The following is a 16552-nucleotide window of genomic DNA, read 5'->3' on the forward strand; positions in this document are numbered from 1 at the left end:
TATTATTATTATTATTATTATTTATTCTTATTTATTTATTATTATTATTATTTCTTTTGAACGTCGGGTAGGAAGGACGTTCCATCGAGCTGATTAATGACATCCAAACGGACGGTATCCTCATGGATAGAAGCATCTTACAACCACTGGAAAATCCCAAAGGGATCCCATTTTTGCGTCCAAGAGGTAAATGTCCGATTTCAATGACTCAATGGGGAGCCAAGACTCGATCCTATGACCTCCAAGCCAACATCCCCACCTCGATTATAAATCATATTCAACTTAAAAGCTTATGTATATGGGTCTAAAATTTGAATACAACTTGTTTCTTATCAAAATCACATATTTAGTTATTCGGGTTAAACCCAAACAAAACATCAATTTTATAATTCAAACCGGTTTAGTTTTCGAGTTAATCTTTGACCAAAGGCTGAACACCCCTAATCTTACTTCATATCAGAGCAAGCATGAAAAGTGTATTTACATTGAATTAGTCAAAATAAATCGGTAGGAAGATTATGGTGATCAAAGAAGAGTATTCACATTTTTAAGCTAAAAAGAAAAGTTATACATATAAAAGAGCTAAATGCGTTGGTGATTTAATTTATAAAAACAAAAAGATCATAATTAAAAAACAACGATGAAGAAAATGAAAATGGAGGCAGATGAGGATGTAATTAGTCCATTAAGATGTTTTTCTTTTCTTCTTTGGTTTCCTGTCACTCTTGTCATGTTTTTTTGCCTTGGTTTTATTAGATTTGACACTAATTATACCGCCCAAAGGTAATCTTCCACTGCGATTTTGCAAAGCATTCTCAAAATCCACGTCTTTGTCGGAAATAGCATATTGAAGAAACTTTGGATTCAACATACCACCGCTCTTCACATTGAAGTCGTCCTAAAAATTTGATTAGAAGACATATTAATGTAAGTTCCAAGACCAGGCAGCAATTCGGCCCAACCATTATGACATGTTACCTATGAATACCATCGACGAACTTTCTGAATCATTTTATTTAGCATATATATTTCCATTAAGATTTTCAGTAACTTTGGAAAAACGATTTTCAGGTCAACACGGCCCAACCGTTTTTGCTACCTAGCTTATAGCAGCATAGGAAGATAGAGTGGAAAAACAAATACAAACCTTGACTTTCTTTGCGGCTTCAACAAGATCTTCATCAACGGAAACCGGGTGTGGTCTCAAGAACGCCTGGTAGCAAATAGACACGTGCAAAGGAATAATTAACCCATGAAGATTTTAAAGTTGGGGGAAAAGGGAACAAGAGGAATGTCTGGAATAAAACTTCCTACTTCTTTGACTGGGGGCAAAGTTGCGGTGAACTGTTGTGTAGTTACTGACTTCAAATAATGGTAGAACTTCTTTATGACTTGCATGAAACACACCAATATAGTTTGTCTCTCCAACGACATAACCCCCTGTAAAAGTAGACAGAAAGGTATAAGCCAAATAAAAAAGAACTACTTAGAATTAGTTTAAATTAACCAAATCAATTAAAAGACGAACAAACCTCGACATAAGACACATCTTGGTTCTGCAAGCCCATGCATAATAACACAGATTCCTGGACTTCAGATAATTCAACCGGTAACTTCTCTTGGAAGTATAGGTATGCAAGTGGCACTTTGAGATCTGACATCTGTCCAAGTTGGAAATATTATACTGTAGTAGTTAGTTACCATGAGCCAAGTGACAAACTAGTTTGCAACATTTAAATCTTGTTAATTACCAGATGGTGATTATGACCAAGAGAAGTCACATAAGCTTCTAGCTTTCTCATACTGATGGGAGATTTTATGATTTCATCATATATACCACCATGTGGGATGGTTGATGTAGACTCCATATTTGTGAAGCTGAGTTTTGGTTCCAGAATCCTATTAAAAAAAAACAAGAGTAGCCAAATGTATCATTTATTTAAAGCATCAAATTACTTGATGATAAGCTAAGATATATCCATCCAACAAATACTTCTTTGCAAGCTTGTATTCCATTGTATTGAAAGCTGGAGAGCTCAAACGTCGAGTAAAACCTGCCCTGAAAGCTAAGGACATAGAAGAAAGGGAAAAAAGGTCAATTGTCAATCTCAGAAAATCCTATATTTATTTTTGAACATTAGAAAAAAGAGGTTTAGGTCGAAGTGAATTGGCAGACTTTATTTAACAAACACCAATCTCCTACATTGTTTTACTCAAAGATTCGCGTGTTTAATGTAACTATGTATTTTTTTCAATCATGTTATAATTTTGACAAATGGAAAGAAAACTGTTTGTGGGTTGACCAAATCCACTCAGCCCTCCGTGCCACATCTACCGACAATCATTATTTGATAGAAGCTCAAACCTCGATAGAAAGGATCAATGTTAAATTCAACATCATCCGTGTCCAGTGTTTTCAGCATCATACACGTATGCTCTCGGGTCAAAGAATTCTGACAAACAAGTATAAACAAAGTCAGAATTGAGCAATTGAATGGAAATGTATGTGTAAACCAGAGAATTAACAAGCTTAATTGAATACAAGACTTAACTGGAACTTCACTTATGTAAAATGGAACAAACTTCTGTTTCCTCCAGAAACGAAACAAGTCCGAAGTAAGCCCAAAAGAGACACCCAAGTAGTGGAGGTTGATCTCCGGCGGTTGTCTTTCATCAAGACGCTCAAACAGATCTGGAAGATCTGACCTGGGCTTTATACTTTCTTCAAGCAATGACACCTGGCATCCATACATATAAATATATAATGTTTGTCAGGAAACGGTAATGCTGAAAGAAAAAAAAAACTAACTACCAACGATTATATTAAATATTACTTGCTTGGCCGCTTCAGTAATCTTGAGAGGTGCAGATTTTGGTACGTTCTTGACATCTGCTTTTGATTTGGAACTATTTATCTTTACAAATTGACCCTGAAAGTACCTACAACAATATATCATAATTCATGCTTTGTGTCATTACCAGTACATTTAAGACTCTACTAGCGAACACATTATAGATATTCAAAAAACATTGAATATAAAAAACACATGCGAATGGTACCTCGCCAGCAATTCTATGGCAGCTGATCTGTATCCTTGCTGCAATAAAAATAACATGATGATCATCTACACTCGAAACACATATATAGTACATAAAGAAAATAAAATACCTTCATTGCATCTGGATGTGTCGCAATGCAGACGATTCTAGCACCAGAAAGACTCTCAAAGTTTGTATCTTGAAGCTGTTCACAAAACTTCCATGGAATTTGGTCTCTGCCAGAAGGTTGATAACCAGCACTTATACTTCTCATGACAGACTCCTTGGAAATACTTCCTTCAAGACATACCTTTACAACAATCACCAGACAACTATATAAATATATATGAAGCTCGCACACGGTCGGTATTAACTTGTAAGCTTCTATAAGAGAAAGAAATGCAGACCTGGATGACACAAAGGATATTTGGGTTCTCTTTGACAATGACAGGACCTGCATTTTTATAACTTATTAGAAATATAACGTAGGGGCAATAGATATGACGTTATGAATAAACAATTAAAAAGAAACAACCTATATATGTGTCAGAATATAAAATGTGAGACAATATTTTTAACAGTTTAGATTTCTGAAATACGATAATTATAAAGAAAAATCAAGAAGAGAAAAGTGTACCAAGTAACACAAACAACTGATGAGCTGGTGCATCAGCCAACAATTGAAGATCATCTGGAGAATTTTTGTACTGAGAAGCAGCAAATAAGGCCATCATTCTCTGAATACATGCAGAGAGAGTGTGTGAGAGAGATTAAGTAAGCAGCACTACACATGTATGAGTACATATATACAACTAATAGCAATAATCAAATGGAACCGTCAATACCTGCAGAATTAACTCGCTGTCTTTTTGATAGGAAAAAAGCGTATCTCGGTTAACATAATAAAGACCACACTCACTGGGGAGAGGTAAGCTATTAAAACAAACAACAGAATATTGGTGAATATAAGCAGCTGAAATTATCTCATACGGTTTTTCAAAACTTTTCCAACCTGGTGTTGGGGAAGGAATTTTCTATGTTGAGACAGAGTAAATTGTTAAGCCAGGATTCAATTGGATCACCAGGCGCATATCTGATAGCTTCACTCAACTCTATCTTACTGTAAAGTCGGCCTGCAATGGAACAAATCAAACCAGATAAAATTATTGTTGGATCATAAACTTGATGTGATCCAAATTGGTATAGGATCATCATCATTATATGATCCAGTTGGTAATTTGACTATCCTAATCAACTTGTTAGGACCAAATCTATAAGTTGGAAAATATACAGATGTACGTTTAGAATGTTGTATTTAAAGAATATCTACAAAAATCTAATCAATAGTATGTATGAAAAATATAAAAATATCTCGTATTTATCCATGGAAATATCCTTCACATTAAAACTCTTAAACAAATCAGGCCTAAAAGACCCTCAATATTGCTAATAGTTATATGTTAGTTCATTGATAACTAATGCATGCTAAGATTTTTAAATAATGACACTTTCATACCAGAAGGAACATCTTTCCCATTTGTAGATGCTTGTTCCAGTGGCTCGAAAAGCTTCAAGGTTAGAGATTTCCCTGTACCTTCATAGCTTCAAGAAATATAGATATACATGATTTCAAGATTATGAAAGAAAATATGAGGGGTATATAAAACATATTGCCACCACCCCCACCCCCACCCCCACCGTTGGCATGGCTGATCATGAGGGAAAGTCACGATACAGATGGTACTCGGTATGTGTTTCAGTTGCAGAGTTTGGATGTAAACCGTTTCGGTACCGGTAAAACCGAAGTCAGTACCAAAACTTTGGAAGAGAGGTTTTTTTTATCGGCACGCATACACGAGGATAAACACACAAACCAAGAAACATATCAATTCAATAAGTGTACATGAGTAATCTTCATAGGAACATCATAAATATAACAATGAACTGTCAATCCGGTTTGTGGAGTAAACAACAAAAAGGTTTGCAACGGGAAACTGGTCTTTCAACAGTGCAACAAAAGCATTCTTTCTTGTTCATATGTCCATTATTCATACTCGCACCTACTTCCTTGAAAAGAAAATTCACAAGTCTCCTTTTGTCTACAGAGAATACTTTAAAACCGACTCATATTAGAAGCTTGACTGTCTTTTAACAGAAAGAACGGATGCCACATCACTCACCAAAGTTTCCCAAAAGTCTCACAACACTGTTGATTAGGTGTAGAAATTCGGTTCCGACATATCAACACGTGTTTGAAATTTTGATTAGGTGTAGAAATTCGGTTCAATAAGGTACCATATCGAAAAACCAGAACCAAATTAGTACTGCCTTCCTAGCCCGGTTCGGTATTCAATTTACAGATTTGGCCATTTTCAGTTTTGGTACGGGATGGGATACGGGACTGGTAGCCAGGTCATCACTACCCCACCGTGTGTGCACGTATTTTGTATATGATAGAAATGTGTATGCAGTGTGCATGTGTAATTCATACCCATTAACTGTGGAAGAAAGAAAAACCAAATAATTCCCAAGCAAAGACTTGACAACTGGCAGAGGAATAGCCGCAGCTTCATCAACAACCAAAAGTTCAACTTGCGACAGTTTTCCATGTTCATGAGGTTGTATATACTGCAAGCACAGATATGCTTGTAAATATTGATCGAGACGAGACTCAACGAGTTCAGTAACCAACCAATAAGCAAAATCATATTGGGCAAGCATGAAGCCCACACAATAAGAGATGACATAAAACTTTGACACAGTAGCTTATCACAAAAACAAAGTTCTTTATCAAGGAATAGTTATAATTATAATCTAGATACTAACCTGGATTGTCTGTCTATGTTGTTTGTAGATATTTATACTAATAACCACGTTTCTGAGTTCTGGATCTGAGCTTCTTACAATATCAAAATCCAAGTGCTCCTGAAAAATGGTGTCATTGAAGCAAGCCATTATCATATATGATCATGATTACATGAGGTGGAAGAAATCAGGCACAAAAAATCCTTTCAAAAGTTTAAACAGCTTCGAGGAGAAATCAACAAATGACATAGATTTAAACAACTTTCACCTTGTACTGGAGCATATCAAATCCCTTTGATACAAATTGAAACAGAGTTCTAAGATTTTCTGGGCTAGGGGCAGTGACAAAAATATTTGAACACCTAAATTTTCACAAGTTTATTAGATCAGAAGATTCAACAGAAATCAAAGATCGAGTTGCATGTCAAGGGTGGATTTATTATACCCTGCAGCAACAGCTCCAGCAATTGCAAGACCAAGTGCAGCCGACTTCCCACGCCCACGACCAGCAAGCAAAGCCACAGTGTGACAAGGTGTCTTGTGCAAAATCACATCAATAAATTTCATAACAGCTTTGCCCTTAATAAATAAAAATCCAAGGAAATTGAAAAATGCAGCTATTGATTAGTAATTAAAAACTAGAAAATAGTACCATTAAAAAGGAACAAGCGGTGAAAGTGTAAGTACCTGATCCATTGTGCAACACATTTTCATCAATGGGCCAACTGGGAAGCAATCTTTTAACCGCTCCTTCAAATCTTCCAGGACACGTTCTGCTTCCGAGAGATCCTTTGAGTAACAACAAGAAGCAAAAATAAGATATTAAGATTATGGATCCAAAAGAAACTTTAAAGAAAAGTCTGACAATAAGCAGCAAGGAAACAGATTCATAAAATGTACCTCTTGTATTGGGACCAGTGTCACCGACTTCATATGAGATGAGATGGGTAACATAGTCAACTCATCATCGATAACGATAAATGATTTGCATGATGCAAGAGAAAGTATGAAACGCTCATTGAAGCGCCTAGTGGCTTCCCCTGGATGAGATTCTGTACGGAATCTAGCATGAACATCCTATGTACAAGAAGCACCATTGTCTAGTTATAAAACATGATTGATCCGACAATGTTACTAGATATCAGTTGAAAGTGGTTAACACTTTCTAGTTAATTTGCAAATTTGAATTAAAAAATCGAGTAGTATAGCCAAGCTCTTTTAACCAAGATCCGAATTTAAAAACACACAAAAAAGAAAGAAAAAAAAATGGAGAGTTAGCCATACCATGACCATGGTGTATAGACAAGTCAGTGAAGGCAAAGTACGAAGCAATAGAACAATCAATCCACCACCTTCCACTGTTTCTAAAGTTGTTGCTAGAAGATTTGGTGTCAAAGACTCAAAATCCTGAATAAAACAAGTACGTACGTTAAGTTGCAACATATGATGAACATTGATTTAGTACGTAATTAAGAAAATTGTGAGTTTACCTGCAATATACACATGCCATATGTATTTCCAAGAATTCTGTCAGAATCCTTGTAGCGGCAATACTCAATTCTTGTGGTTTCAAGAAAAAGAGAAAAAGTTCTGGCCTCGTCACTATCTAAATATCCTTTGCACACACGCGCCTTCAGCTGCCTGGCCCGTTTTTCCTTATTACTGCAACATTTTCAATAATGAGTAGATTTTATTAAGAAAAAAAAAAGCAAAAAGAAAAGTAATATCAATATCAAGGTTAACATAAGAATTAATACCGACCTGCTAAGTTCAAGTTTATCCCTGTAACACCATAAGACCTACATAAAATTGGTACTAGACTTTCCAACTGTTTCCTTGTGAAGCAAGTAGTAGAGGTTCACAATCTGTACACATGCATGCAGATAGTACGATTATATTAAGTATAACATGTACACATAACCATGATTAATTATATATATATATATTTATATTTTATTTTTTTTGGAAAACCAATTGTACTTATATATATATACTGTACTAGTCTGTGTATTAAGTAAATTAAACTAGCATATATATGCAGTAGAGATATAGTTATGACCGAGTCGAGGGACTTGTCGCCGATAATAACGAACATGGAACGGTGCTTAGTTCTAACTCCATTTTGAATCAGTGTTCTTATTCGTTCATCCACCTTCTTTCTCGCCATGCCTGCCGCTTGATTCTTCTTGAAATCAATTCGCTATTTTTGTTTCTTTGTTTTCTACATGCAGATTGAACAAATTTTTGCAACCCTACCATCTGCTTTTTAACGGCGGGCTGGCAGCCAAATCTGGCCACTATTATTTTTTCTTTAAACTTTCATGGGCCTCCTATTCTACTGTATTTTATTCCTAACTACGGGGTCGGGTCCGGTCAGATAAATTTACTGTCGGCTGGGTTGGGTCGGGTCTCCTCACCGTCATGGACCTCATATTACCTTGACATCATTAACTACGTGTGACACATTTTAACTGATCGATGATATATATACATCTAAAGGAGATCGAGGATGATGGTTGTGTAAAACCAATGTTTTGAAAACCGGACCGGACACTGAACTGGACTCACAAAAATTCACTGGTCAGACCGGTCGGATCGGTCGGACCGTAGTTGGACCGGGTTTTGACGAAACATACATTTTTTCAAGTAATACCATAAGATTTCTAGTTAAAATATAACATAAGTTTAATAATATTAAAGTTCAAGTATTAATTAATAATAAATCAAAGTCTAACACAAAACACATGATTAACCAGTTCTATTATAAGTTTAAACACATTCAAATGTCATCCAACATCAATAATCATTTTCTCTATTTTCTATTTAGTCTTGGTCATATTCAAATTAAGATACGAGTATATATAAAAAATTTGATTAATTCTCACATAAGACTACTTTGGAAAATAAAAGTTAATTTTCTATAAGAAAATCCACAAATAAGCTCATTATTTAGCATTCCCATTCCTGCATCAGTAGTAATGGCTTCTTGTTACCCCACTCAAAATCAATAATATAAGTTCCTCTTTTTTTTATCCCTCACGTTATTTCTTCAATTTATTTTTCAAACATGGATCATCAACGATTTAGTTCTCCTATTTCATTCAATCCATTTTTCCAAATCTCTAACCAAAATCTTCCCCCATTTCATAAATCTAAAAAAATTCAGTTTCATCTTCTTCAATCTAATAATAATAATAATAATAATAATAATAATAATAATAATAATAATAATAATAATAATAATAATAATAATAATAATAATAATAATAATAATAATAATAAGTGACGAAGGTTGATCTTGCAGTGGATGTTGCGATCTACTCTAAATAGGATGAATTCATTATAAACGTAAGATTTGGATCTTTTTTCCCCAAAAAAATAGAAGAAAAACAACATAAAAAGACGTTGACTTTGTTTGACCCGGTTCATAGCGGTTCGATAACGGTCCGGTTCGCACGGTTCAGTCCGGTTCAATTTCCACCATTAAACCGGGGTCGGTTCGACTGGAAGTCTTGAAAAATCTGGTCAGACCGCGGTCAAACCGGTCCGACCGGCCGGTTTAAAAACATTGTGTAAAACAAGCGATATTGTGGTATAAAACATTGAGACTACCCTTGACTTGTTTATGGATATATTCCTTTTGTTTTCTTTTGTTTAAGAGAAACTTTATACAACTTTTGTAGAGAAGAAACCTATATATCCATATATACTCACTCAGATTCCCTAATCAATTTTTGACAAAACCCATAAACCACACTCATCGAATTAGAAGCGTACCCACATAATACGCCGTCCTGAATATATCTTGGAAGAACCTTCTCATATTTGTAAGGGTGGATTATATGGATTTTTCGAGAGTCCTGAATTTTATCTCACGCATATGTGTAATTTATAAATAGGAGTAGATTAGAATGCCTTTCTATAAAAAAAAAAAAAGAGACTATCTTTTAAGCAGCACGCCCAGGTTCAAATCTTAGTTTGAATCAACAGTATGTTCCTACTCTATTTTTTTAATATCACTCTTGGTTCATCTCTTTCGTCTTGTGTTTCTGTCTTTCATTATTCTTCTGATTTTACTGGGCTCTTGCAAAGGCTGGCCTGAAACCATAATATGGGAAAATTGCGACCCAGCGACCAAACCGGGATATATGGATTTGGCTTGACTGGGTCAAATTTGGGTTTCGGTTCGATTGAGACATCCCTACTAACAAGGAATTGCAATTAACGACAAAAGATAAACAGCCCAGCACAATACTAGTTTCATCACTTTGAAAATATGTGTTTCATCACAAGACTAGTGTTAAAAAAATTGTGCTACAAATCACTTTGAATCCATGTTTCATCACTAATTGTATCATAAACCAAGGCAACACCCTTAAAGTCAGATGATGCCAAAATCTGCAAAGTGACAATCAAGACCTACGAGTCAAGATTCATAATATAAGTCTGACAACAACACAAATTGTTAGGCATTTTAATAAGACCTTATATATATATATATATATATATATAAATTTCTACTTGCAACAGAAACCATGGGCAACACGCTTAAGGCCTTAAAGTAAGAGAATGCAAAACCTGCGAAGGAAAATCAAAACGTACGTGTCAAGATTCATTATAATAAGAGATAGCTCACTTTGTATGCAGTTATTATATAAGCAACTTACACATAAAGTTAGTTTTGTAGTCATAACCTTGCAGTTGATAACATCATGAATGAAAATATGCATGATATTATTAATCCGCACGGCTATGATTCTTGGTTATAATTAAGAAAAAACAGCCATTCAAGCAATTTGTGAAGGAATGCAAATAGCTAAATCACTAATGACTTATATATTACAATATGTTTAGCGAGTGGAATTTCATCTTTGCAATTTAAATCATCAGGGGGAAGTAGAACCATGTAACAAGTTGTGTGTTTTTTCCAAGTTGATCTCTTAATTTCTTTTTTTTCACAGCTGCACATAAAGCGACACAAACCCATTGTTGATGAAAGATACAAACAAAATTTATTCTAATGTGCAAACCGAACCAAGTATCAAAAGTATTAAATCACTGGTCTAGTGAAGTACATGTAGCAACATACAGGAAATTAACCCTTCCTATTATTGTACCTGTAATTTTGGAAAATCAAGCGAGACATCTTTATTGCTATCTTACCTGCATGCCAAAACAATAGAAAGAAAAAAATTTGTAAGAAATGTCGGTATAGCGATGGCAAGATGAGCAACGATTCAAATGTGTTGGGTGCAATATGCAAAAAACTTCTGATAAGCATAAACTATGCACAAAACTTCTAATAAACAGTCAAACTCAAATATGTTCTGATAGATGCAAGATATTAGTTACATCTCACGAAGAGTAAAGCAATTTACCATGTTGTAAGCATTTGAATTCCGTTAGGAGGAAAACTTGAAAGTAAAAGAGTTGCATGTTTTTAGCTAAAGAAAGTATACATACTTGTTAATTATGGTCTTGTAAGTAAGTGATTAGAGTTGTGATCATTTGAAAACTAAAATTTCCGTGAAAACTAGAACATAGGCCAAAACACACTGTGATCTGAACTTAACATAATGTGTTTAAAAAACACATTGTGTTAAGTTTTAAATCACAGAGTGTTTGACCAGTTTTCTGGTTTTCACGCACTATCAAAAACACACTGTGATTTAAAACAAATACAAAAACACATTGTCTTAGGTTCAAATCATAGTGTGTTTTACCCAGTTTTCTAGTTCTTCACATAAATTTTAGTTTTCAAATGAACATTTCTCTATGTGATTAACCAAATCAAGATACAAGATCTCTATACTCCAAATATATAATAATCACATACCAGTCAGTTTACAGTTGGTAAAAAAGAAACGGACCAAGTCATCCGAGCATCAAGCGCATAGCATGCAACCATGACTCTGTAAACGCTGAGAATGCCTTCTTCAATGACCTCTAGCCTAAGAAAAAGAAATGAGTAGGGGTCCACAACTCCACAGTCATGTATTTGCAATCCATAACCTCCGCAAAACGGAGATTGTTGTTGTTGTCCCTCTTAACATACTAACAACAATTAATTTGTTTATATGAAAATTGGTGAATAAAAAAAGTCCAATTGTACGAAGCATGTGAAATGAAAGCATACTAATGATCTTGTTGAAGGCACCAACGGCAAAGTTACCAATAACAGAAACAAAGGGATGATTAAGTTCAAGTGGCCATATTTCTTCCCCCACGGTAGTGGGTAAGTCCGATTACAGGCTGCGAGACACGAGAAATATGATATGTAAACCATTTACGACATGTATATTAGCGTGTGAAACCATGGATGTATATGCATATATGTGAAGATGCAAGGACAGGGATGACTGATTATGCATAAAGGGAACACTTACCAAGTGATATCATCATGTGTTAACTCATATATGAACAAACACATGCTGTATTCAAAGACTGAATCCCCTAGCAATTGAGCTTGAATCCAACAATCACACTTAGCTTCTATCTTTAGTCCGAGGATAATTCCCCTTGCCCATTTTCAACAAACTTGTTAAAAATTAATCTATTCATAACCAACAAAAAGATATGTGAACTTAGTCTTCATTAAGCTATCCTTTCAAAATGAACACTGCGTGTACTCTTCTTGGTCATCACTTTAATGTTTAAGGAAGCAACCGGATCATGGCATCATAAAACTTAAAAAACTTCGTATGTAAACAACTGATTCTATATTTGCAACATGGAACGAAAATAGTCACAAGTGAATGGACATGTTCAGATGTGAATGTAGTGGTTCTTAAGTTTCATATAGGCCTGGCAAAACATGCAGGCCGGTCAAGTTTGGGTAACAGGTCAAGTTGGGTAATTTCTAGAACTGGGTCACAAGGGTTAGGTTACGTAAAACCATTACTTTTCTTCTTCTTCTACTTCTTGAACTTATAATATAAAATTAAAAAAAAACTTATTATTTGATAAATAAGTTGATATTAAAGGAACTGTTATATATTACTTGTGAAATTCAATATGAAAATTTATTATCAAAGTTTGTGGGTTTTTTTTTTAGCATCACCAATTTACCCAATCACTGATGTATGACCCATTCGACCCACTCCTACATATGTAGAAGCTAGCCGCTTGAATGATCTTAACACCACCCGATACACTCGTGAGCTTTACAAATTTCCCCTAAAGGACCCAAATTTACCTTTATGGGTTAAGGCTCTCGGTGTTCGTTTCATATGGTTGTCATTAATTTATAGGTATTTATTTATCACTAGTTCCCAAAGAAGGCAACTGAAACCTAAGTCTAGTGGTGAACACAATAAGTCTGATACAACAACAACAAATAAAATAATACCTTTGTAGGAACGGAAAGTGGCGACGGAGTCACGGCGGAAGATGAATAAGATGGTCGTGAGGTGTATAGAATAGAGCTCTCTTCGGAGAAATTGTTAACAGGTGGTGGTGGGAGAAGAACATACCTTTGATTGTTGTGGTGCTTCAACGACGGGAATTCCATCGGAAAATAGTGGCGGCGACGGCGATTGATTTTTTTTTTCCCTTTTCAGTGAAGAAAGCAAGGAAGGTGTTTGTGTATGATTTGGGTTTAGATGTGGCCAAAATTACATACAAAGATTCTCCCAAATTCATATGATCATATCAATTTAATACTCGCTGATTTTGTGGTCGTGGTTGATTGTTTGAAGTCAAAAGAGATGATATTCAACTGTGAACTTGTCATCCGCCACTGAATTCTTTAATACATACTTACTGTGGTAAGTAACACACATACTATTAACTATAGTAACAAAGTAAAAATGTCATTTTCTAATATTTTGGATCTTAATATTTCAACGTTTAAATACATATTTTTTTCGTGTTAGTTGATTAGTGGTTCGAACACTAACAGTTATCTCTAAACGGTCGCAGTATGCTGGAACTTGGAACCCGAATGCACCCCTAGAGACCAAAGGGTACGATAACATGGCTCACACACATAAAAAAAATAAATGCTCAAAATCATAAAATATTGAGATTCAATCTCTAATTTCCAAACCATTATCCTTTTCTTCAAAACGCCCATATAAGGCTCAGGTGACCAATTGATTTTAAGACCAAATGGTTGAAAGATACATACTCTTTCCTCGATGTAAGTAACAAGTTTGTTTCCGGATTCTATTTGATGTAAAAACATCTTCGTCATTTACAGGGTTTAACACATGCATATATATAAATTGTGTATATGTTTATTGATAGAATATTTATAATTAAAAATTATGTAAATCAAGATATATATAAAAAAAAAAGGTTAATTAGATTATATATATATACACATTTAAATCATAAGTTAAAAGTTATGACTTATAAAATTTCAAAATGACATAATACATATTTAAATGTTTTATAAGATGGTATTAATAACCATAAATTGGGTGTTAGTGTTGTCTAAAATTTTACTTTAAAAGTTGTTTGGTATCGGTTACTGAGAAGGGCAAAGTCCCCCTCAACAACGCAGTCGTTCGATCTAGGGCTTCACTCATACCGTATCACAATTTCCGACAATAGTGTTAGAGGTGGTGGTGGACAGCTATAAATACATTGTGTTAAGTTTTAAATCATAGTGTGTTTGACTAGTATTTTAATTTTTAAATATATTTTAGTTTTCAAATTATCACAATCATAATATAATAGTAATAATAATGTAATTTGATATATATATATATATATATAAGTAATCACCTTCCCTCGATCAGTTCTCCCTTCCCAAAAGAATCGAGGATTCACAAATGTCTGGTCATGAATTATTTTGTCAATCATCCGTGGACTGTGATGCTTATGTATGCTCTTAAATTAAATGTTTTAAAAATCGGTATTTTAATTATACCAGTGTGCAAAAATTTTCGGGTATTACCGGTATTATCGGAAATATCGGCTGGTACGACTATTTTAATATTTTTATAAAAATATTAGAAAACTTATTACAAATTAACAAAAAATAGTCAATATTCAATTATAATCCACTTAAAAAAATATCAAATAATTATTTCATAACAAAATATAAGTTTTAAAGTTTACAAATATCAAAAAATAACATTAAACTATCATAAATTTTTTTTTTTTTAAATTCAATTTTTTTTTGAAAATACCGGAATTACCGGAATATTAATACCGAAAAATACCGGGAATATCGAAAATACCGGCCGGTATTGAATAGTTAAAATACCGGAAAAATATCAGGCTTAAAATACCGGAATACCCCTCTGATACCGATAATACTGACCGTTATTTACTGCTATTTAAAACATTGCTTAAATTAGTAAAGTAGTTTCTTTGAATCAACCACTATTACTTGAACACATGATGATAGGCATAATTAGCATCCTCTTTAAAAAAATATATACTAGCTAATAAACCCGGGTTCAACTCGGGTATATTAATTAAAATTCTTTTTAAAATATAAAAATAGCTATACATGACATAATAAATAAATTAAAATCTTTTTAAGAAAAACTATGAACATGCCACATAATAATTTTTTCTAGAAATATACTAAATTAGCTAACATAATTTATATATATAAGGACCTATTGCATTAATAAAAATAATAAAATATATTTTAAATTTAAATAGAAATTTAAAATAAACATTTAATGGATTATTTATTTTTAAAAATGTTTAATAGTAAATATGACATCATAAATAAATTAAAATTTTTTTAAGAAAAAACTGTGAACATGCCACATAATATTTTTTTTCTAAAAATAATTTTAAAAGACAATCCTTTTTTATTATATATAAAGATATAGGGTGTTTCTGTTTGCGTTTCCAGAATAAATTATGCGTTTAAAAACTGCGTTTTGAAAAAACATGCATGTACTTACCTGAATTTTCAAAAATGTGTTTTCTCTCTAATTAAACGCAGATAATCACTTATTTTGCCAAACACATTTTTTGATTATTTGCGTTATACAAACACAATAATCAGATAATCAGTTCAAAACTCAATCACAAATGACACCCCATATATGGTTACGCATTTTCCCCTTCTCTATCTATAAATATAGTATATACACCACTGATTATAATATGGAGAAACCAAAACCAAAATCGTTGAGACAATTTTAGTCATAACAAAGATTTGGCAAGATATGGCATATGGAATAGGGGAATTTAATGAGTCGGGACCATGAGATTCGAACTAATATATTAGATTTGTATAATATGATAAATTAATACCGTCTATATATACATGAGACTATGAGTTACTTGTATTACTCGTAGTTAGTAATAACTTAAGTATAAATAACTTACACATTTTGTAAGACTTTGTCCATGACTTCCATATATATTCATATAAATTGGAAGTCGTTCTCCTACCACTCTACTTTCTCACTCTACTCTCTCTTTCTCCCTCTAATTAACAATTGTTAAAGCTTATATAGTAAAAGCAGCTTTATTCAAACAAAGTCTTTGGTAGTATGGCTAGACACTCAAAAAGGCTATACACACATTAAATCTGAAATGGACAGCAATATTATATGATGGCGGTGGAGCGAGGTAGGTCGATGAATTACCTCACCAACATCGATCCATTTCATTAAAACTTTAAGGTGGCATATCAAGTGCTTGACTTTTGTGTAACAGATCACTAGACAAGTGCGATCCCTTTATAGAATGACATAAGAAGATAAATTGGCACATGTAGTCATCTCCATAG

General features: G+C 33.7%; 1 long non-coding RNA gene and 1 pseudogene across 3 annotated transcripts; both read right to left on the reverse strand.

Moving 5' to 3' along the window:
• Positions 1–666: 666 nt before the first annotated feature.
• Positions 667–8011, reverse strand: LOC122592146 (annotated as a pseudogene).
• Positions 8012–10248: 2237 nt separating this feature from the next.
• Positions 10249–13529, reverse strand: LOC122594400. Of its 3 annotated transcripts, none has more exons than XR_006322981.1 (5): positions 13193–13529; positions 12231–12397; positions 11681–12096; positions 10962–11007; positions 10249–10422 (listed from the first exon to the last, which is right to left on the reverse strand). It is a non-coding gene; the product is annotated as an uncharacterized LOC122594400 (long non-coding RNA). The 3 variants fall into 3 exon arrangements; XR_006322982.1 differs by having other exon boundaries at positions 11681–11898; positions 11981–12096; positions 12231–13528; XR_006322980.1 differs by having other exon boundaries at positions 12231–13527.
• Between the last annotated feature and the right edge of the window lie 3023 nt (positions 13530–16552).

This window comes from Erigeron canadensis, chromosome 3 (genome assembly GCF_010389155.1).
Source record: "Erigeron canadensis isolate Cc75 chromosome 3, C_canadensis_v1, whole genome shotgun sequence".
NCBI lineage: Eukaryota > Viridiplantae > Streptophyta > Magnoliopsida > Asterales > Asteraceae > Erigeron > Erigeron canadensis.